Source organism: Martes martes (genome assembly GCF_963455335.1).
Source record: "Martes martes genome assembly, chromosome: 9".
In the NCBI taxonomy this organism is placed as follows: Eukaryota; Metazoa; Chordata; class Mammalia; order Carnivora; family Mustelidae; genus Martes; species Martes martes.
Window position 1 is genome coordinate 6,957,215 of NC_137896.1, and position 22,928 is coordinate 6,980,142.

The following is a 22,928-nucleotide window of genomic DNA, read 5'->3' on the forward strand; positions in this document are numbered from 1 at the left end:
CCCTATCTTATTTATCTCATAACTGAAAATTTGAACCTTTCAATACCCTTCCCCTATTCTGCTCATCCCCCACTCCTCTCCCCTTTGGCAACCACCAGATTGTTCTGAGTCTGTTTCTGTTTTGTTTGTTCATTTGTTCTGTTATTTAGAGCCCTCATATAACTGAGATAATATGGTATTTGTCTTTCTCTGACTTATTTCAGCTAGCATAATACTCTCTAGGTCCATCTATGACACAATGACAAGATATCATTTTTTCTCATGCATATATATGTATTAATATATTTTTTTTTCACCTCTTCACCTCTTCTTTGTCCATTCATCTATTGGTGGGCACTTGAGTTGCTTCTGTGTCTTGGTTATTGTAATAGCGTTGCAATGAACATGGGGATATATGTATCTTTTCAAATCAATGTCTTTATTTTCTTCAGGTAAAAATCCAGAAGTGGAATTACTGGAGCATACCCTATTTTTAATTTTTTGAAGAAACTCCATACTGGTTTTTTACAGTAGTTGCATCATTTTCTATTTCCACCAACATGCATGAGGGTCCCCTTTTCTCCACATCCTCACCAACACTCATCATTTCTTTTCTTTTCGGTAATAGCCATTCTGACAGGTGTGAGGTGGTCTCTCATTGTGGTTTTGATTGGCACTTCCCTGTTGAAGTGCAATGAAGAGCATCCGGTGTCTTCTTTTAGTTAAAGCCGCTTACGACTTTTGGATTCCAAAGAACTAAAATGTTTTTGACCCAGTTTGGTTTCAAATCTAAAACTCTGAACATCTCTGATTTATACACCACAAGGATCAGATCATGCCTCTCAAAGTTTCCTTTGGTTTAGGGGATGGAGCTTATAATCTTCAACAAGCCTGATCAAATAGCATTCTCCTCTTGGCTTTGTCTCTGTCTACTCACTGCTTCCAGATCTTCATTCCAGGCACAGTCAAGTCATGGATATCCAACACGCTCTTCTCTGGACACCTAGTGGTGTTGCTTTTCTTTGCTTTCATGCTACACTGGTAGAGAGGCAGGACACCTCGCCACTTGCATTACTGACTTTCCTTTTGCCTAAAGCCACAAAATGGTTTGACCCAGCACTGCTTGATTTAAAATCTGGATATTTTGTTGATCATAGAATTTTTTGCATAATTCTTTTATTTCCTTAAATATTCTTTGAACTATCATTTCTCAGATTACTGTATATCTTGAAGCACCCTTAAATTTTGGTGTCAAAGAAAGTGAGGCAGTCTAGACCTTCCCTGCATACTCCTCACAATCCCCAGCACAAACACGCATACACATACACACACAGCCCCAAACAGAATCCCAGCAGTTTCCCTGGCTCTCCAGGAGTGTTGGAGGACTTAGGAGCCACTGCCTTCCAGGAGAGGGGAACTAGGTTTTTAGTCAATGATATGAGAATTCACACAAATATAGCATTTGCCATGAGCCGGTTTCTAAGTATATTAGCACAATTTTGCCTCAAAACAACTCAGTAAGGTATATCCTCAACGGTTAAGTCTAGAGAAACACAGAGGTTAAGTGACTTGGTCAATATCACACAGCTTTTAGATTTGAACTTGGAGAGTCTGGCATCAGAACTCATATTTATCCCTATACTATACTGTGTCTCAATAATTCTTCTTTTAATGGACAATTAAGCTCTCATGGAGAAGAAAAAAGACTAAGGTTGGGCAGTGAGGCAATAAAAATTTAGAGGGAAAGCATCAAGAGATTTGGGTGGATGAGACCCGAGTAAAAGGACTGGGATTGGAGCCCAGAAATGTTTTCCCAAGGGTGGGGAATGGAGGCAGCAAGCTCTACTCAAGATGTGATAAGTTACATTTAAAGGCTATGCTGGAATGCCCAGGAGCTTCTGGAGCAAGACCTTCCCATCACAGGCACTCAGACTTGGCCCAGTTCATGCTGCTATTGGTTAAGGCTGGAGACACAAGGCCAGCACCAGATTCACCCTGGCTTCAATCAACACCAGCATGACCGTCCTATGGGTATTCCCCCTGACAACAGCCCAGGATTCCTAGAAGTCCAAAATGGGGCTTGCCTGGGACATCTGTAGGTAACTGATGGTGGAAAATCCCACCCGTATATTTAGAAGGTACTAAAAATCACAAGATCGTTGAGCTGGGAAATGGGTTACTAACCCCTATTCACATTGAATATTTCAAGTCCTCTAAACTGCCATCATTTCTCACCCCAGGACTTACAACAAGGGGTTCTCAAAACCGAAAACAGTCTTACCCCTCTGCCTCTCACTCCATCCCATCCTGCTGCTCCTAGAGAAGTCCTATCAGTATGATGGCTCAGATGTCTTTTCCTCCAGAAAGCTCTATCTATTCCTAAATGTGTGGCTACTGGTGTAGAAGAGAGGCCAGAATATTACAGCAGAGGTCAGCAGACAGTTCTGGCCACCGCAGACATGTGTAAACAAATGGGTGTGGTTGTGTTCCAATAAAACTTTATTTATAAAAACAGGTCATGGCCCAGATTTGACTTGTGGGCCATACTTTGCCAACTCCTGCTATAAACTATGGAATTTCTGTATTCACAGAAGTTCACACTAAACTGTGTCACTTCTGTGAATACAGAAACAATGTCTTCCCCCCCCTCCCCACCATTGTATCCTAGAACCTAACACCATATTAGGTAATGGGAACTCAATGATACTTGTCAAATATACTATGAATTATTTACTATTAAAGGTCCATTTAGGAGGACCAACAAATTGTAGCCTCTGTTTAAAAATCGACTTCAGTGTCTTGAAACATTCTTAAAGTATTTTTTTGAAATCTGTGTAATACCTAAGAATATATCCCACAAACAGACAGATCTGTGTTTATACTATGTGTCCTTAGAAAAATAACTGAGTCTGGTTTGCTAATTTATAAAATGGGAATAATGTTATTGGTTTGCTAATTTATAAAATGGGAATAATATTATCTACCTTTTATGGTTGTTGCAAAGATTACATGGCATAATTTATATGAACTATTTAGTATAAGTAAATAATCCAACATTTCATACTGCCATCAACAAAAGTTAACTGTGTCCAATAAAAGAAAAAAGGAAAGGAAAAAAAGAAAGAAGACTGCCACCTTTTCGTTAGCTTGGCTGATAATCCATCTGAGTTTCCACACTGAGCTTTAGAAATGTAGGAAGCCCTGCTCTCAATATCTAAATGATTCCCTAGGAGGGTCTTCAGCTCAAATCACCAAGGTAAACACTTCATCACTGCTGAGAAAATCAACCCTCACTTTCTGGTTAAGCAGAAATAGAGAACACTCCTTCCAGATGGCTTAAAGAAAACTTTTTCATCACAAACACACTTTATCTTTAATGCCTGAGACAATGTTATGAACACCAATGAGAAAAACCAGTGAAGAGTGAGGAAAGCCAGCACGGAGAACATAGAAGCAATGTGAAATTAAACTCGTTACACTTGAAATTTGCGGGAAGGGCTTTCACGGAACTGAAGCATGGAGTATAAGAATAGTTTTTATTTTTATGATTTTATATGAAACAATCACTGGCATCTTAACCAGCAGCTAGTTTACATCAAGCTTTGCAGCAATGGTCAGAAAAACACTTTACATTAAAATTGCAAAACTGAAAAGGTCACACGTAGGCAAGATTTTTCAAACATCCTTTCATTTTGTTTGTTGTTGTTATTTTATTCATGTATTTAATGAGTATTCAGTACTGTAAATAGAGCTACGCATTTTTAAGCAATGCTTACTACAAATTTCTTGAATGTGTGTAGAAAAGAAAAACAAGACATCATATCTGTTCTCTAGGAGCTTATGTTCTAAAGAGAAAACCCATGAAAGCTCACATGAAAACCTTAGGTTGCATTTTTTTATTGCTACACAATTGCAATCAAACTATGTATGAAGAGAATCAGCATGCTATATAAAACCAAAGAAATTTTAGGATCCCGGTATTTTGCTTTTAGCTTTATTCTTGCCTTCCCACTAAACTATATTAACTATTCATCCACTTCTCCATTCACCATCCTCTCATCTAATTACTTCTACAAGAATGCACCCTGCATTTTTGTAACTGTGATCACTGAGCGCTGAGATCATTTTGAAAAAGAAAGCAAGTTGGGAAATTAATAATCCTCATAAAGAGAAAAACTTACATGAAAAACAGGCAATACAATGGCTTAGTCTTATCACCAACCTACCAGAACTTTCAAGATTTTCAAGAAAATTTTTCCCCATGAAAGAGTATTATGCAATAATTTCCTGGTCCCAGCTTCCTTCAATTGTCACCCAGATATTTAAAACCTTTGGGGATCAACAGGGGTTTGTTGAACTAAGGGGCTCAATCCCTAAGCTAAAAACTAGAGTTTTAGAAACCAATGATTTAGTTCAGTGCTGACCCATGACACACCCCCAAGGAGATGTGTAAAGAGAAGATATGCAAACCCAGAGGCTAAAGTGGAGATAGAAGGGGAAAAAAAATCTCAGCTTTCAGTTCCAGAACTCAAAGAAAAATACAATGCTTTCCCTAAGAAGGAAAACCTTTCACAAAACATTGTGGTCTTTTTATCAGGGGGATTATGCCAAGATGCAAGCTGAGACACACTTGAAATTAACTCACCCTCTTCTGAGAGCAGCCTGATTATCAAATTTACTACTTCCTTTGTCGTGGTGATCAGGTATTTTTTAGCTTCCATTGACTGATCTCAGATCCCTTATTGTCAGGTGTGGGGTGAAGCACTCTACCTTTTCTACCTCATTCATTCTCTGACTCATTCTTCATTCCTGCTTGGATTTTACAGATGCATAATGTGAGGTTCAGAGACGGTATATAATTTACCTAAGATCACATAACATAGGAATTTAAGCCTATGTCTTTAAATTTAAGCCTATGCCTTTTAAAACATCCTGGCTTTGTGGGGCACCTGGGTGGCTTAGTCGGTTAAGCATCTGCCTATGACTCAGGTCATGATCCCAGGGTCATGGGATTGAGGCCTTTTGCTCAGTGGGGAACCTGCTTCTCCCTCTGCCTGCTGTTCCCCGCCCCTGCTTGCACTCTTGCTCTCTCTCTCTCTGACAAGTAAATAATAAAATCTTAAAAGATTAAAAAAAAAAAAAAAAAAAAAGACCATGCCCAAAATATGTTTGAAATCCAGGGATCCACCTCATGCTTCTCAGTTTCTGGATGGAAAAACTGAGAGCCAGACAAGTAAATGAATATAGCGTCATGAATAATTGATATGACTGTCACATTAATAAAAATACCTAACGAGTAGTTACTCTGTCATAGCATGACCCTAAGGAGTTTCAATAGATTAATCCACTTATTCCTCATTAAAACCCTATGAGATATTAATTTTCCTACAGTAGAGTACTAGACTCATCATCGGTTCCATTTTACAACTGAAGACATGGGAGTTCCAAAATATGACATAGCTTGCCTAGGATCACACAGCCCAGGGAGAAACGGAGATGAGTTTCAAAATAGGGATGTTTGGCTTTAGATTTTAAGCTCTTAGAAACAATGCAATTCTGCCTCTGAAATCCAGACTTAGGATTCCCATGGCAATGTTCTTCTTTTCTGTGTGTGTGTGTGTGTGTGTGTGTGTGTGTTACAACACAGTGTTTCCATTTGCTTATTAAAATTGGGTTGACTGATGGAAGGTGCCCACAGAAGGCAGCTCATCAATCTAACCCCCTCTTCAGTGCAGAAAAACCCGTGGCCCTCCGTCTTGTGCCACGCGAGGAGCTTTTAGATCTCGTGAACGCATCTCGTCGTTTTGTTCCTTAAAGTTATACAAGGAAGGAGACCACAAGAGAATCAATCATTCATGAGTCAGCCTGTGGCTCTTTGTACACTTGAATGGCACCTTGTTGCCCATGATTTTTCTAAGTCCTCTTTAAAAAAAAAAAAAATGTAGCTAGCCTCTCATCAGTTACAGCTTTCTAGCCATGATTCCCTATGAGGCCTGTTATTCAAAGATTATTTGTACCTAGCAGTGCATGTTTAACCATCGGTAGTTTGAAAAGCAACTATTTTACATGCAAAGACTGGATCAAATGAATGCCAGGAAACTCCCCAATCACATAATTTATGTACAGTATTTAGAAGTGAAAAGTTTCAGATCAGCAGGCATGTTCCACCTGACAAGAACCTAGAAAGGGTTTTACCTTAGCAAAAAACCCAAAGGGTATTTTATAGAAAAGTTTACTCTGCCTTTCATCTTTTCTCAAACATTCTAGTCTGTTTGCTAATGAGAAAACGTTTCTATGCATCTTACCTTTTAGCCTTTTTGAATAATGCAGATAAACTGAATTTAGAGATCTAAGAGACCCAAATAAAGTCAGGATTTACCCCCAAAATGAAAGAAATGTAAAGTACTATATATTAAAAACCCTCACTGCCTCATTGTGAATTAGTGTGAGATCACTAACTTTTTATCACACAAGCAAATGGTGCCGCCATAGTATTTTTTGCCATCACTCAAACTCTTTAATAAAGGTATGAATTTGACTTCGATATTGCATAATTCCCAAGAAACCGACCAGGTGAATCAACTCAGTGAGATAAGTAGAAATTTGACTCTCACCACCCAACCCTGAACTGGCAAATCGTTCAACTCAGTTAAAAAGAGTCTTTTCTGGCAAAATACTTGACCCATCCAGTTTATAGGATGCTTTTCCATTCCTTTAATAATATTGATAGGAAACCATTTTTAACAGTTAAAATGTAAATTTGGCCAAATCTTTCCCCCCCCAAAAAAGCCTCATGTTACATATTTTGAAAGAAAATGAGATTTGAGTTTTTTCTTTTAATTTTTCCAGTCATTACCATACACTCTGAGAATAACTATCCTTTTCTCTCTTGCATACTTCTAATCTTAAGGAAAGATTCTTATGAACATTGCCTTTTGTTCATTACTTGCAGGGTATCTTACTGTCACCCCAGTAGACTTGAGTTTCAGAATCCTGTTAATGTGATATTTCTGATTTCTGCATCTACAGACATGGGAAAATGTGATTAAATCCCGGAACATATAGCATATCAGCTTTACGACGTTCCAAGCTAAGTTCATTTCATACTAATTAAGGATAAAATTTCCTACTTTGATCCACACTTGTATATTAGAACGCACAGTGCTCAACCCTCCTGCTTGTAGAAATAAGTAAGAAAGCCAAACACAGGGTCTAATGAAAATAACCTTTGCGGTGAGCTTTTGCTAGTGAGAATTTGTGAATACCGTATGCGTTTTGAGAGCAGGGGGTTCCTTCAGAGTTCAGAGCCACCCACTAGCCCCTGCATCCCTAACACCTTCATTATCTAGTTTAAAATGTGGCAAATAACTCTCCGCAAAGAGGAGAAACAGTGAGGAAATCAAACACAAGGTACATTTGACATATTGTCAGTTTCCTGATAGATGAACTCAACGTAGACAGTAACTGCAGGTAATTCAATGTCAGATGTGGGAAATGAAATATCCAAATGAAAACTAGAACTCCATGCTTTGGAGGTTTTTTGGTTGATTTTTTTTATTATAGTAAAATATACGTGATGTAAAATTTACCATTTCAACCATTTTTAAGGTTACAAACTCAGTGGCATTCAACACATTTACACTGTTGTGCAACTATCACCAGCATCCAGTTCCTCCAGAATTTTCTCTTCAAGCCAAATAAAATTGCCAGGAGAGTAGGGCATTACTGTACCCTCCCCTGCCCCCTGACAACCACCATTCATCTTTCATCTCTATGAATATCTGAGTATCTGATACAAGTACAATCTTACAGTGTGTGTCCTTTTGTTTCTGGTTACTTCCACTTAGCATAGCACTTTCAAAAGTTCTCCAGGTTGTAGCATGTATCAAAATTTCACTCTTTTATAAGACTGAATAATATCCGCATGATGTATACACCACATTTAGTTTATCCATCCAGCTGTTGATGGACATTTGGGTGCTTTCCACCTTTTTGCTACTATAAATAGTGCTGCTATGAACACAGATGGACAAGTATTGGACAACTATGTTTTTGATCAGTGGGAATATTTAGTCTTTGATATTGTCAGAAGGCATGAACTATTTCTTTGGGAAGTATTAAGCTTTATGATTCTCTTCCCCTTCCAACTGCCACTAGACAAAACAATAAATTGCTAATTACAGAATTATAAAGTGGGACAAAAATCTGTATTTAGGATTTGATACATGGCAGGCACATCTTTAGGGACCCTGTATGCAGTTTCTCCCTTAATGCTCCCCAAACCCCATTAAGAGGTACCATTTTTATACCCATTTTACAAGTGAGAAAACAAGCTAGGTATTTAGCTCAAGATAAAAGAACTAGTAGCTGAGCTGAGATCGGAACACAATCTCCTGTTTCCCTAAGGTTGCTCTCTTAAGGTTCACGCTTTACTGTGATATCAACTCTAAAATACAAATTGCTTCGGATGCCGACTTCCCATCTACCAGAGAGTAGATTAGAGATGACAAACAAAAAAATCTGTGAAGAAGAAGGCGAGCGTATGAAATCCTTGCAGAGCTTAGGGGGAATTTAAAATGGAATGAAATGTAAAGAGAAAGATCAAAAACATGGGGGCGACCCCAACAAATTCTTCCTCCCTCTCTTCCTCTACTTCCTCTCCTCCCCTCCCACACTCTCCCCTCCTCTCTCCCTCCCTCCCGCACCCACACACTTGCAATGGCAAAAGACAGTAAAAAAGAGCGTGCAGAAGATGAAATTTCAAAACAGGAAAAATAGAAACAACTTTCTGGAAATGAAAGAAATCTGTGTTTGCAATGGATGGCCCTTCCTCCTCCCACTCCCCATGTGCACTCAGAGAGTATGAAGAAAGAAGAAGTGATAAGGATGGAGAGACTGTGCATGTATTAGGAAAGAAACGTCTAAAACTCCCAGCTGATTTGGGCCTATGTCTTTTAGCCTGATACTCATCATAGGGCCATCCCAAAACTCAAGGAATGCTGCGAAATACGGTTCTTTCTTTTGTTCAAAATGGACTCATTTCTCTTCCAAAGCAAATTAGCATTAGAAAGGAAAAAACCCAGAAAATCAATATTGGGTAACAATGATAAACCCAGATAGAAAACAATACGATAATATTTTCATGAAATTTTGATGTAAACTCACCATCGAAATAGGTACGGAAGAATTTCAGAATACAGGAGAAATAGTCTGAAAGGAATAGCCGGAAGCTCTGAGTGACAGATAAAAAAGCAGATAAAACATTAACAAGACTTCGATAATTTAAATAGTATCATTAATAATGTCATTTTAAGAGTGACAAGTGCAGTCTGCAGACAAACCATGAGAGACTGTGGACTCTGAGAAACAAACTGAGGGTTTTGGAGGGGGGGCGGGGCAGGGGATGGGTGAGCCTGGTGGTGGGTATTAAGGAGGGCACGGATTGCATGGAGCACTGGGTGTGGTGCATGAACAATAAATCTTGGAACACTGAAAAAAATAAAACTAAGATGTTAAAAAAAAAAAAAAGAACTGTTTAGAATGTTTAAAGAAATAAAAAAGGACAAAGAAAATCACAATTTTTTTTTTAAAAAGCTTATCAGCTATCAATACCTGATCACACTTTCTTATCTGACCACCCAACAATCTCAGCTGCTGGCAGAGATATGGAGTGACTGGGACTCTTATTCACTGTGGGTCAAAATGCAAAAGGGCACAGCCACTTTGGAAGATAGCTTGGCACTTTCTTACAAAATGGAACAGTCTTACTATATGATGTGCCAACTGTGTTCCCAAATGACTTGAAAACAAGTGTCCTCCCCAAAAACGTGCATACAAATGCTGATTAGCAACTTTATGCATAATCAAAAAAAAAAAAAGAGAGAGAGAGAGAGAAGAAACAAAGGCATCCTTCAGTAAGTGAATGGATAACCATGTTATATCCAAACTATGAGGTACTATTAAGTGATAACAGGGAATGAGTTGTCAAACCATGCAGAAACACGGATGAACCTTAAATATATGTATTTCTATGTCAAAGAAGCCGATCCGAAAAGACTATATACTGTGTAATTCCACTTATGTGACATTCTAGAAGAGGCAAAACTACCGTTATAATAAAAATACCAGTGGTTTCCAGGAACCGAGGGGAAGGAGCATTGAATGGGTGAGGCACAAGGGGCATATTTGGGGACAGTCGAGCTATTCTCCATACCGCCGGAACGGTGGACACTTCACACGTTTTTCAAACCCCCAGAACTTTGTATACAAACAGCGAAGCTTAGCGTATGCAGTTAAAACAAAAAATCACTTAGGAGATCCAGGGTGAGAGGACAGAAAGCAGAATGTGCAAAGGAGAATCTGACCGTATTACAAATGCATATTACTGAAGTGGGCGGGAGCGAGCTGCGAGTCTCGGCCAGTCACTTTGTTGGTCAGGGATTCTGGAAGATGCCAGGCAGAAGGGACCGTGTACAAGCACTCATCCTAGGTGATAAAGGTGCTTCCCACGCGGACAAGCCAGCGGTTCTGAAACCACTGTCCACGGGTCCTGGAACTGAGCAATTAAGTCACTGCCTGGTGGGTGGTGGAAGCCTGGTTTCCCTTTGTGGGAGCGGGTACAGATACACAAAGAAAGAGGCGACACTGATCCATGCGCAGACAGCTAAGAATCTGAGACGTCACTGGGAACACATGCTTAGTTTGATGCAATACATTTATAAATATTTTTATGTGTGTGTGTGTGTGTGTGTGTGTGTGTGTATATATACACACACACATTATTCAATTAACTAAACAAGGTGGCCATTAGACTGATGCGGCTCAGATGTGGCGGCCTATATATGCAAACCAAAATCTAAGCCTATAAATGCCTCAAGATTGCAGAATTAAAACACTAAGGACAGGCAATCACAAACAGGCACCTACTTTACGTCCAGCCAACCGATGACCGCCTTACTGTGCTTCTGCCTTTTTTCCATAAACCTCTCTCCCTGGCACCTGTTGGTGAAGGGCTCTGCATCACTTCCAGTTTGGTGCTGCGTGATTCCAACGGATTCTTGTTCAGATAAACTCTTAACATGGTTGACAGTCCTCTGTTATCTTTTAACAACGTACATACACCTGGGATAGTGTCTCTATCCAGGGACTTCTTGCTAAGTCGGCTGAGGGAGCCCACAGTGGGGATGCCTCAACAGCAGTGAGTACGAAGTACACCCAGCACCGATACCTCGTTTTCTAACACCATTCTCCAATCAAAGGGACTGGGGTTACTTGGTGAAATGGCTGATGCTAGGACCGGGGCAGTGACTGCACAAGGCGAGCCTGGAGCATCTCGCAGAACCAGAAAGTAAGGAAGAGCTAAGAAACCAACCCGCAAAACCACGGGAATGGAGATATGTCCAAGGGAGGAAAGAGAAAGGTAAAAGGGATCACAACAACCGAAGCTGGAAATTTGAGGGAGAAAATAAAGTAGCAGTGGATTATAACCCATAATACAAGACGAATATATCTAAGTCCACAATGATATAAATAAATGATTAATAAGTAAGTTGAGGCTAAGAGGCACATCTCCTTAATGATGTAGATGTTAACTGCTTTTAACAACTGGAGCGTAACTCCCCACTATTTAAACACTGGGCTGTGTAGAGTGACTCCCTTCCAAAGAGCGCAGTACAGGGCTCCCAGGTGGCTCCGTAGGTTAAAAGTCTATCTTCAGTTTGGGTGGTGGTCCCAGGGTCCGGGAATCGAGACCTGAATCATGCTCCCTTCTTGGTGGGGAGTCTGCTTCTCCTCGTGTCTCTCCCCCTGCTCCTGCTCCCATTCTCTCTCTCTTTCTCCCTCAAATATGTAAATAGTCTTTAAATAAAAAAAGTCACTATTAAAAAAACAAAAACAAAGAGTACAGTATAAAATGTATGTCTGCGGGGGGGGGGGGGGTTATTTTAATAGGGAGAAATCTGACAAAAACTACTTCGACCAGGTGGTCAAGGTCAATACCAACAGACCGTAAACCATATGCATAGTATGTACCCTTGATATGACCGGAGGAGAATGGGACTTTATCTCTGTACTCTCCCTCCCAATAACTCACCAGCCCAGTCTAACTGTAAAAAAAAAAAAAATCAATCAATATTAAAAATTAAAACTTCAGCTGAGAAATATTCTTCAAAATATCTGATCAATATTCCTCAAAATTTTCAAAGTCATTAAAAACAAGGAAAGTATGAGAAACTACCAAGCTGAGAAAAAAACCTAGAAAAACATGACAATCTAATGTGGGATCCTGGAACAGAAAAGGTACAGTAAGTAAAACTAGGAAATCTGAACAAACTAGAGACTTTAATTAGATCTCTATCAATATTGTTTCATTAATTATGCAATACACCATCCTAACATAAATAATAGGGAAACTGGGTATGGAGTGTGTAGGAACACTGATGTCTTCACAACCTTCCTGTAAGCCTAAAATTATGCTAAAATATAAAGTTTATTTTTTAAACACATAAAAGATTAAATCTAAAAACCCAACAATCTTTTTTCTCTAGTAACTGCCTGCATTAAAGAGGAAATCAGGGCCATAATTGCAGACAACTTATTATAATTCCAATAAAAATAAAACACATGAAAATTGATAATATTTGACCAAAACCGAAAGGAGATGTTATTATCATAACTTAAAAAAAAAGCAGGTTTAAAAAGTCAACTAACATAAAAGAGTTCTGACAAATTATTTTTTAAAAGAAAATACAATCTACTTTATTACAAATTAGAAAATACATGTAAACATACACACAGATTTGTACATAGATGTATGCATATTTCCCTCATTTAGAAATTAGGCTGAAATGAAATGCATCCAATTGATTATAAGTATTATCTTCGAGAGGGAGAAATTTACAAGTACTCTTTAACATCTTTTTTATATTTTCTATATATTTCAATATTCTCCAATGGTTGTTTGTCTTTTTTTTTTTTTAAGATTTTATTTATTCATTTCAGAGAGAGAGAGAGAGAGAGAGCATGAGTTGGGGGAGAGGCAGAGGGAGAAGGAGAAGCAGACTCCCTCCTGAGCAGGGGTTCAATCCCAGGACCCCCAGATCATGACCTGAGCTGAAGGCAGATGCTTAACCAACTGAGCCACCCAGGTTGCCCTGTGTTTGTTTTCTATTAAAAAAAAAAAAAAAAGCAACATTCATTTTTTTAATAAGAAAAAAATACTATGAGTCTATGTGACCCATAGAATATTGGCCATGAAGTGATTCAACAGTAATAATTCAAGTAACTGTTGCCTGGGAGAATTTTTAAAGCAGGATATGGAAAGAGCCTCTGTAGCGCTGAGTTCCCCTGAAATCATTATCATGTTGGCATCCCAAACCGAGATAGGTTTTTTTCCCCCTGCGACGGCAGTAATGCAATTCCTTCCCTCCTCCCGGCACGCAGTGTAAAACCAACTGGTGGTCACTGCCCCACAGGAGGCGCTCACGAATGAACAAGGCGTCCCTCCCACAGGCTCATGTTAGAGACAGAGGCGGCAGCACGATAGAGGTGTTCCAGGAGGTAAAAAAGCAAAGCAAAACTTTCTGTGACTCTCTCCCCATTAAGGGCACAAAAAGAGAAAAGAAAAGAAAAGAAAAGAAAAAAGTAAACCGCCTTCCCCCGAGAGCCTTGGTGATACAATGGGCCATGCGACACAGACAAGCATGGGACAAACCAGGACCGGTGCATAGAAGTAAACCAGCCCAGGTCCTGAATTATGCCTTGGATACACCCTTGAAAGTGATGGCCTCAGCCCTAGGATGCACACGACCCAGAGCAGAAATGGCCCCTTGTCAAATGAGGAAAGAAAAGAAATGCAAGATCTTGCAAAGTTCGGTACAAAGAGCGCAGGCTCCCACACAGGCTGCCTGGGGACCCTCCCACCTAGATCACTTTAGTTCCGGAACTTCTGGCAAAGCACGTACTGTTTCTTGTGTCAATTTCCTCATGGGAAAAGTGAGTAATAATAGTTCTGACTTCATAGGTTTTCTCTACTATCAAGGTTTTTTTTTTTTTCTTCTTTCAAGATTTCGTTTATTTATGAGTGAGTGAGAGAGAGAAAGAAAGCGAAAGAGGGAAATGGGGGGAGAGGAAGAGGAGGGACAGAGGGAGAAGCAGGCTCCCCGCTGAGCAGAGAGCCCGATGATGTCAGGGCTGGATCCCAGGACCCAGAGATCATGACCTGAGCCGAAGGCAGATGGTTAACCCACTGAGCCACCCAGGCGCCCCTTCTATCAAATTTATTAAAGAGCATTCAGGAAAATGCTGCCAACGTACTACATATTCAAATATTATTGTTCTATTTATATGTAGACTTCTAGCACATTCTTTAAGTTAGTTTTACACGTTTCCCAATGTGCATAATATATTAGATCAGCAATGCATACATATGCTTTATAAATGAACAAACATTTACTGACTTCAAAACATTTACAGGCTTCAAAATAGTTTGGAAGCTGAAGAATGAACAGATCAGAGAGTTTGTTTCATGAGGCCCCTCATGAAGAGAATCTGGAAGCAATCCTCTCTGCTGCACTATTTTTATCATCTCTGTTACTTCTAAACTGAATTGGTATGTTTAAATTATAAAAAATTTAAATATGAAGTGTGGACTCACTCACTTTTAATCAGTTCATAGAGGATTTTATGAAATCTTATTTTTTAAACTTCTCCAGAAGGAAAAGAGACAAATCTTCCTTAGAGAAGAATTCCAAACAATGTGTGTAGATACTCCCTCTCCAGGGGACTAAGTTCAATTCAACCACCACCACCACCACCAGCACTTCTGGTGTAGACTAGACTCAGGGACTCACTCCCAAACAACAGAATATGTAAAGTGAAAAACAGAAACGTCACATCTGAAAACCCTAGCGGGTACCACCCTAAACAAGTGATCACGGTCGACAGTACCACTGATAATTCATGTTAGTCCCATGCACCTCTGATACAATATCACAAGGACACGGAGCCTCTATGGAGCTCACCCCCAAAACATCATAATCCTTGTTGCACAACATGTGAGAAACATCAGAGAAATACACACGGAAAGACAGTCTTCAAAATCTGACCAATACTGCTCAAAACGGTCAAGCTCATGAAAAACAAGGAAAATCTGAAAACCTACACAGACCAGAAAAGACGAAAGACATATGATGCATAAATGCAGTGTGGAATCCTGGATTAGATCCAGGAACAGATAAAGTGGAAAAGTCAGGGACATCCAACTAAAGACTAAGATTTAGTTAGCAGCAATTTATCTCTAAAATTTATCTAAAAATTTATCTAAAAATTTATCTCTAAAATTTATCTAAAAATTTATCTCTCCTCTTTAACAATGTTACAAGAGCTAAGTAAGACCGTACCATTAGGGAAAGCTGGTAAAGAACATATGGACCCTCTGCATGCACTTTGTAATTTTTCCACAAAACCGGAATTATTCGCAAATACGAGTTTATGTAAAAAAGTCTTCAGATATGATAATAAGCCCTCTTGGTCTTGATATTATATTGCAACGTCTAGATGAGGATTTGACTGTATGTCAACATCATGATAAACTACTAAACGTGATAAACTATAAAACATCCTACATCTAGATTGGGCGCAACTGGATAGTTAGCATTAAGGTAGCTTATATACGCCTGAATTCACTTTAACTACAAGTACAACCTGATTTGAATAAATAATTTTTTAAAAAATCTTGAGTGTTAAAACCAATTAGCCAGTTATGATATTTTAAAATAATTGGGGACATTTGGCAATAAACAACCATTTCAATTGAACTTTCAACTTGTTTTAGCATTTCATTATGATTTTCCACAGTCTTTATGCTCTTCTGATTTTATTATAAAATTGGCTCTGAATTTTAAAGTCTGTGTTACTAGAATGGTGAGCCATTTAAAAGCAAATGAAGAAGTACCCTGTCTCCAACAGTGTGAACTTTCAGTAGAAATAGCAGAGTCCTGGAGCACCTGGGTGGCTCAGTCAGTTAAACATCTTACATCCCTTAGTCAGTTAAACATCTTGATTTCAGCTCAGGTCATGGTCCCAGGGTTGTGAGATCGAGACCCCTCGATCGTCCCTCTCACTCTGCTCCTTCCCACACTCAAAAAATAGCAGAGTCCCAAGAGCCTTGGAAATTTTTGTGACACTCTGTTATCTGAATATTGTCTACGAACAGTGATATTTAAAGAGCTGATATACTGTGATAGCTGAGACTCTTTTAAGAAAAATGGTGACATTTGTAACTGGAATATTTAAAACATTCAAGAGGATAGAAACACTTCCATGTGACTCAGACTACCTTCCTAGTTTAAGAGAGCCACACTCTATTAAAAAGTAGCAATGACCAGCATCCTTTGCACTTCTCCCTTGCCTCTGTGTGTGACTCTCCTAATCAATTACGTTCCGATGTAGCTTACAGGTTTTGTTCTTTATCTGCTGGCAGGTATATGCAGGGCATATAAACAACATTACAACTCCCAGTGAAATCTTTTTATAGCCAAGTTAGCTGAAATCATTCAGAGTTAGATTAGAGGAGCCTGAAACCTAGACTGATTTATTTGAAGTCTTGGGATGTGCTTACTCCTTTACTCAGAGCATGCTTTTGTATTCGATGGCTGTCCTCATCTGAAAACACTGTGGTGGGTATAGTGGGCATGAATTCTACTCTATTATAACTGGTGGAAGAGAGGTCACATTATTTTTCTCTTCCTAAATGGAATCCAACCTGAGTCCAAGCATCCCCTGTTTAGGGTCGGATGGATTTAGATGGCAGCAGTCCTGGGAGCCTTTCTTCCCTCTTGGTTGTTCCTGGGGCTCATCACCAACAAAGAAGCCCTGTGATTATTCAGGGTAGGAGACAGGCTACTTACAGCCCATACTGAAATTTAGGGAAGATCTTTGATTTTCATTGACCCTACTGACCACTTTTTATGCTCATTTGTCCAACTACTGTTATCTGTAGTAGCAGGCAGCTCTGCTGCTTGAGAGCTAAACACTGGTACAAGAGATATTGCCTAGAGACAGCTGGGGGGCTCAGTCATTAAGCGTCTGCCTTCAGCTCAGGTCATGATCCCCGGGTCCTGGGATCTAGCCCTGCATCAGTTCCTGGCTCAGCAGGAAACCTGCTTCTCCCTCTTCCACTCCCCGTGCTTGTGGTCCCTCTGTCTCCCTCTGTCAAATAAATAGTTAAAATCATGGGGAAAAAAGAGAGAGAGAGAGAGAGAGAGAGAGAGAGAGACATGGCCTAAATCAGAAAATACCACTCACCCATTCCCCAGTGAGGTCCTTCTGAGTCCTTGGGGAACTCCCCAAAAGGGATCTGGGCATTAGTGTACCAGAGCAGGCTAGAACAGGCTTGCAAGAGCTAACTGTTAATTTTTCAGGAATTCTGCAAGCTGGCTGTTAAAACAAACATTATTTAAAAATAAATAATATAAAGTGACAATTAACTATGCTACAAACAATGGTGGTAAATATGTAAAGATGATCATCTGTTAACATTTTACTTTATTTTACAATGTATGCTGAGGTTACTTGTCTCTGTTTTATCCACATGATGCAAATTTTGTATGCTGCTGAGCGACTGCCCATGTCTTCCTGACTCCCCATTCAGTTCCTGAAGTCAGACATAGTGAGAAAATTTACACCACGGAAATTAGCCAACGCTACAAATCATGTCTTGACTCACTGTCTTGTGGATTTCTAGACTTAAGAAAGTGGTGAAGAGAGAACATGTAAACAATGTAGATTAAACTTAAAAGCGTGCCATGGCTATAACCATTACACTCTGAGGAACACACGACACACACATTCAGCCCCAAAATTGAGGAATTGTCCTTTCAGTTTTCAAAACTCTTACCCAATTCAGCAAAGAAGTTTCTCCCAGCACTGATAAATAAATTAAGTAAAACATTATGTATTCAGTTCTTCACTTCCCTTCCATCCTCCACAAAAAGATTCGTCAACACACTTATTGATCAATTACAACCATAAGTTGGCTGAAGATAGGAAATCAGCAAAGCTAATATTCTGTAAGAACCAACTGCTTATATGGAGTTTACAAAAAAGGATATAGTAGAGTTTATTATCATTATTCTATCATGTGCTGTATAAATATATATTTATAATAATCTCATTTATTCATATATTTGCATACATGGTTTTTCAAGGAGTCTCTGGTTAAACATTTAGCAACACAATATTGGGTAGGGGACCTCTTAACACAAAAGAACAGTCAAATCCCTCTGACCTTCCTCTGACTCCAGTCATAGGGAATTTTTCCAAGATACCTTGATTCCATCATTCTACTACTCACCTCCCCCCCATGCCAAAATCAAACAAACAAACAAACATCCTCTCCCCTCTGTCCCCCCACCCCTTAAGGACCATTCTGCATAATCTCCCCTCAGTAGAACTTTAGACACAAAACCCTAGTCTTTCTTCTTAGAGGTGAAGATGGAGAAATGGATATTCAAACTCGTCAGGGTGCTTTGATTTTAATTCTTGAGTTTCATTATTTTGGTTTTGATTCACCCATCCTAACCCTGTAATACAGGATATTACAGAGTTCTCTAATCTCAAAATTCTAATCTTTCAGTATAATCAACTAGTTTAAAAGATTTTAAAAGACATAGCTCATGTATCTCTCCTATTTTCTCCCCAACCTTCCCTTCACTCACTGACCTATATAGGCTTATTGGTATTCCAACTAAACTGTTGAAATCATGACGTACCTTCCCTAGTTGCCCAAACAGTGCAGGTCAGGTTCTTTGCCATAATGATTAGGGAAAATGAGCCCTGGTCAGTTGAGTCTAAATACCACATCAAAATAGTGTACAAGCTAAGGCAATATCTATTAAAAATAATAAATCTGTGCTTCTGAAAAATGTTACTGGATAGCCTACTTCAAAATGGCAGACGAAACCATCAATCAAGTTGACAATGAAGTCATTCCCTTCAGAGGCATATTTTATGTATAATCAGAGCCACTGGCCCTTTTCAGATGCTGGTAAAACACCTGAACAATGATAGTGTAGTAACTGGGGGGGCCCTCCACAGTGCTGACGTAACCAAGAACAGACCTAGAAATGGTTCTGGAATGTGAGTCATTTAGCACATACCACTATTAAAATTCTACATGAGGTCAACAAGTCAACTTACTGAAAATTTAAATCAAACCAGTATCTTGGCAGTCCTATATGTGAAACCAACCAAATCAATCCATTATTATTATTATTTTGCATTGTTGGACCAGCCACTATGACTTGGATTCCAGTCCGTAAATGGCATGTGGACATTTATGTGGACATTTACAAAGGGGAATTTTCTGAAGATGAGCACTTAATGATGATACCAAAACAATGTGTTGAGTTTCTTGACTGAAAGGGCGTATTAAATCACTTATACGGATAACATTAAAAAAAAATAAACTTAGGAAATTGTGTTGGCAACAGAATTACGTTAGCTGTTTCTTAGAAGCAAATTAAAACTTTAAACAACAGGCCCATGAGCATTGACTATCACTGGGTGTACAGCTTCATTTTTTCTTTCGATGATGAATCCAGAAAGTAGAGGTAGGCGGGGTTAAAAGAGTGTGTGTGTGTGTGTGTGTGTGTATTTGTGTGTTTTTCCTATCACATGAGCAATTGCATTTTCTCCATACCATTGCAAGCCTCATTAACTCTGATTTTCTCATTCATCTCAAATTGCTATATTTATTATAATGGCTTAACCCAGCTGAGGTATTCTCCTTATGGGAAAAAAGTCCCTGATCTTTGTCAATGCCATGTGGCAAAGTATGAGATGAGAGCTGTAAAATTCAATTTCTGAGTCAGTGCCTGTCATCAGATGGCTCGGCTACATAAACAAAGCTGATTGGGACAACACTAGTCATGTACCCAAACTGTTTATTTAGACAGGATCAGAACAGATGCATTTTGTATTCAGAATGGTTCCACAAGTGTGCTTCTCCAAAGTCTCTATTTAGCAACAAAAGAATCACCCGGTTAGGCTAGAGAATATTTCTCATCACCAAACCTTATCACTATACACTAGCAGTACACCACAGCTGAGTAGCGAGTTCCGTCTTCTGCTGCAGCTGAATTAATTTTTTTTTATATTTAAATTTGATTTTTCATTACACAGAGTCGGGCTTCACAATAGAGACTGCGCCCTCTCTAACACGGCCCTACCATCTCTTTCAAGGAGCTTAGATATCTGCGCCTTCAGAGACACCATTTCAAGTTTAATATCCTTGGAAAATTACCAGAATGAAGAAGACCAGACATTAATTTCTCCCTTAAAGTGGTGAAGTTTGGAACCAATGTTTAGCCTATAAATAAATACATAATCAAACACACAATAAATACAAGGTTGAAACAAAAGTCGAACTCCCTTGCTCCCTTCTGTTATACATCCTGAATCTAGATCCTTGCACAGGTAACAGCTCGACCACAAAGGCCCTCAAAGGCAAAGTGAAAATTACACTATTTTAAAAGGTCTTTGATCTTGAGAGACCTAAACATTGTGTGTGAACGGGGATGGAGTTGCAGGAATCTCATCAGCTCTATTTGCATGATCCCTTCTAGACCTCAGAGCTGTGACGTCACCAGCTGTCAATCAACAGGTCTTTATCGAATCCCTAATAGGCTCCTAAAAAGCTGCCAGGTTCTACGGAGGATTTAAAAAATAGTTAAAATAATAAAATAATTAAAATAAAAAATTTAAAAACAGCATTTACTCACAGAGAGTTGAGAGACTGGTTATGAGAAATAAGACATATAAAAATCAATAAAACTGTGTCTTTTCAGGTAATTAGCCCCAGAGCTCATAACCTGGTTGCTATGGCTCGTGGGGGTCCAGAAATAACAGAATATATGAAGGCAACAAGAACCCTGGGAGATTATATCAATGATTTAGCATCAACCAAATCATGGGATTAGGCAGAGCCTGCTGCCTGGTTCAAACCTGAGTGGGCAAGAAATTCGGTAGAATTGTCCAGGCCTCAATATGTCCCTGTTCAATCCCATCTTGTTTTCCCAAGGTCCAGTTTCCTTCCATAACAAGAGAAGGGGCACAGCAACCTATCCAGGACCACATTCAGCTCTCGTTTCATGAGTTCACAACTGCACTTTGAGATTCTACAGTTTCTAAACTTTGCACAGAATTAGGGCTGAATTCTAACAGGAGGAATTAGAGGGCATGGGGAGAAATTTGAAATCTATTAGTTGAGGGACAGAAATAACAGAAGATAAAACAGGGAAGTCATTACCAAATGTATGGCCATCCAAAGCTATGAAGGGACGATCCAGATAATACGGAACGCAGACTCAAAAGTTGTCTGCCTTTTACTCTACATCTCTTTGAAGATAAGACACTTTAAAGATTATTATTATCCTTTTTGTAACATTAGCCCCCTGCAGCTCTAAATCATTAAAATTCCATAATCATGCTAAACATGAGGGAACAGATATAGGAGGGTGTAATATGTGCCATGAGGAGAGGTGCGAGAGATGGAGAGAGAAATCAATATACATCGATTAATTTCTCCCGGCAGAAAGCCACGTGCTAACTGCACTCAGTACTTGTTTTCCTGCATCCGTCCGGGATGTGGGGTACCATGTCGTCCCTATTCACGGATGACAGAGTGATTCCTTGGTGCTGAAGTCATATGCCAGAGCACAGCCAGCTAGGACTCTAATCTGGTTGTTACTGGACCTTCCACGGGCATCACCTGTGTGTTTGTATGTATGTGTGTCTGTCTGTCTGTCTGCCAACTACCTTCTTTCCTCTCTTTAAGTAAAGCCAGAACTCTCTCCTTCCTGATGGGATCAAGCATGGAAGTGAAGTACAAGATAAGGAGCCCCAAGTACCCAAAAATGAATTTACCATTTACCTACAAAAAAGGATATGTCCCTTGAAGGGGAATAGAAATTGTCACCCCCAAAATACGCCTCTCCGGCATAAGGATTATTTTAGGCTGATTAGTTTTAGGAAACTGCAGACACAGGAGAAGCTGTGAAAACCAAGTACAAGTTTTCCTTTGTAAGAGACATTGACATGTATAAGGAAAATCTCCAATTGTAAGGGTATCTCCTTCTCAGTACCCGGAAGAAGAGAATGACACTAAACGCCTAGAAACTCTTACTGATGGAGGAGACACCTAAAGTGTGCGTAACAGCCACACCCTTGTTGACTGTGCTTTTCCTGGTCACCTCCCATACCTGGCTTACTCCCCCCACCATCAAGTTTGTCTTTCTTTAGCTGGAGAAAGTATCTGAGGTGGTGAGTTGGGCCACCGTGGGGGGAGTCCGTCTCCCTAGGACTCTCCTGTGTATTCAGGAGGCATCTATGTTACTAAACTTCTGTTTGTTTTTCTCCTAGTAATCTGTCTTTTATTGGAGATGAGGGGGAGCTTCAGCCAAGAACCTAGAAGCATAGAAAGAAAATCGTTTTCCTCCCCTACACCCTATTACGGCTACTGCCTCGAGCAGTCTTGGACTCTGTCCTCTCATCTCCAATATCACAGAGGGGGGAAAAAAAGAACAATTCAAAAAAAAAAAAAAAAAAAAAACCGCTAGCATGAATATCACTTAAAAAATAAGGAAAGGTCAAAATGTCCACCACTTTCTAGATAAAAGGAATAATTAATAGAACAAAGCACAAATCCCAACCAACCTTCTGCCTCTTTCTTATGTGTGCTGTGAGAATCTTCACTTGAACTTTAAAAAAACAAAAACAAAACAGAACAAAAAAACTGTATAATTCTTATTTTAAACTTTTTAGGCCAAATACCCTAAGCAAATACACACGTTTGCAATTCATTAAGAGGAAATAATTTGGAAAGATAGGCTAGTTTTACATAATGTGTTTAATTACATATGCAAGTTTTATTTGTTTGTGCCATGATAAAA